Below are 2,204 nucleotides of genomic sequence, written 5' to 3'. Positions count from 1 at the left end.
CAGGCTGGCTTGGTGCCTCGTCTGAGCTGCTGTGACTTAAATTACCATAGTAACTAATTATATTACCATAGTTACTAATTAAATTACCATAGTAACTAGGATATCATGCAAAAGTGCAGATTCCAACCATTGAAATACTTTGTATAGTTCAAGACTTACGGTCATTAGAAAACATCACTGCACATCACAATGGCAGCTACACATTCCATCTTAGAGATCTAAAAAAATTATTTGGGAATGTCCGGCGGGCCACATTGCTTTAACGGAAACACCTACAAGTCGCAAATGTACTTTATTGAAACTTTAGAAATATGGCTTTTATTTTGCGAAAACTGCAATGGAAACGCCGCTACTGCCTCCATTGTTAGCTGACTTTTGCTAGTGTTTATTTACGATTTAGAATGCAGTGGAAAAAAAGTGTTATTGTCTTATGCATAAGGATTGTGAATGACAGGCAACATTCTAAAAAAAAAAGTGCAGTTCCCCTTTGAATAGTTGAAGAGATTTTAAAGAAAGTGTGTTGTACTTGAATACAAATTTACCGGGGAAAAAGTCGTGTTTAGTTTTGCAGTTTGTTCACGGAACAAATCCCTCCGCATTTTGCTAAACTATTGCTTTCAGGCCCCCGTGAGTCCAAATTGACCTTTTGGCCTGTTTCAATACAAGCCCACTTCTTGTTCAGAGGCGAGCTGACAGCAGGGAACTCTGCTGACTTTTCTTTAGAGCCCATGCTTCTCCGACTGGATTTCTTCTCCTCCTCCTGCCTCCCCGACCTTCTCTCTTCTTCCTGTCCCCTCCCCCACGCCAGAAACCCACCCCCCACCTCCTTTCATCTCACCCAGGCAAGAAACCAAATGCAGCAAGGCCAACAAGAACCGCCCACACCACCCTCACTTTGTGGCCTGTGTGTGTGTGTTCTTGTATTTCTACCCTTCTTGAGACATCAGCAAGGAAAAGTACCTTCCTTATGAGGAGGTGTGAACTAGTTAGGACCAAAATCAAGGTCCCAATACGGAAAATCATTGCATCTAATAGAGAATGTCTCATTTGCACCCCTGGTGGTGAAATCTATCGGTTTTAAAAGTGCTCCCCCTATGGTCAACATATGAAATAACAAGTGTGTGTAAAAAATTGTAGTGCTCCCCCTCTGGCCAACATATGGAATAAGTGTGTGTCAGTAGATGAAATGCGCCCCCTTTGGCCAAAATTAATTTTTTTTAAAATATATATATATATGTATATAGAGACATACGGTAATAACTTGAGGTAAATAATGAAGATTAAAAAACTATTAAAAAACGAAAATTTTAAAATAAAATAAAAATTAATTTTTCTCACAATGTGTCGACTTTTTTCTTATAAAATTGGGAACAATTTCTCATATTCTTTCTGTTTCTGTAATATTGCAATATTTTCCCGTAAAATTATTATTATTTTTTTTAATGTAAAATTATTACTTTTTAATGCAGAATGGTGACATTTGTCATCTAAAATTCTGACTTTTGTCACAATAGTGCCAATTTGTTTGTTGTTCATGTAAAATAGTGACATTTTTGGAGTGAAATGATGACTTTTGTCATAATTTTGCCAAGTAAAATTCCGATTATTATTATAATATTGCCAAAAGTTTTCTTATAAAATTGTGACTTTTCTCGATTAAAATTATGACACTTTTCATAAAATTGCCAACGCTTTCTTGTCAAATTGCGAGTGAAATCTATTGGTTTTAAAAGTGCTCACCCTCTGGTCAACATATGAAATAACAAGTGTGTGTATAAAAATTTAAGTGCTCCCCTTCTGGCCAACATACGAAATAAGAAGTGTGTGTAAAAATGTAAATGCGCCCCATTTGTCCAAAATTAATTAAAAAAAATAAATAAATATGTATATAGGGACATACTGTAATAACTTGAAGTAAATAATGAAGATTAAAAAACAATTAAAAAAACAACATTTAGAATAAAAAAAATAAAAGCAGTCTTTTTCTTACAATGTGTCGACTTTGTTCTTATAAAATTGGGAACAATTTCTCAATTTTCTGTTTCTGTAATATTGCAATATTTTCCGGTAAATTTTATTTATTTTTTTAATGTAAAATTATTACTTTTTAATGCAAAATGGTGACATTTGTCATCTAAAATTCTGACTTTTATCACAATAGTGCCAATTTTTTTGTTGTTCTTGTAAAATAGTGACATTTTTGG

This window comes from Nerophis lumbriciformis, linkage group LG31 (assembly GCF_033978685.3).
Source record: "Nerophis lumbriciformis linkage group LG31, RoL_Nlum_v2.1, whole genome shotgun sequence".
In the NCBI taxonomy this organism is placed as follows: Eukaryota; Metazoa; Chordata; class Actinopteri; order Syngnathiformes; family Syngnathidae; genus Nerophis; species Nerophis lumbriciformis.
Note: the sequence above shows the minus strand (reverse complement) of the source record.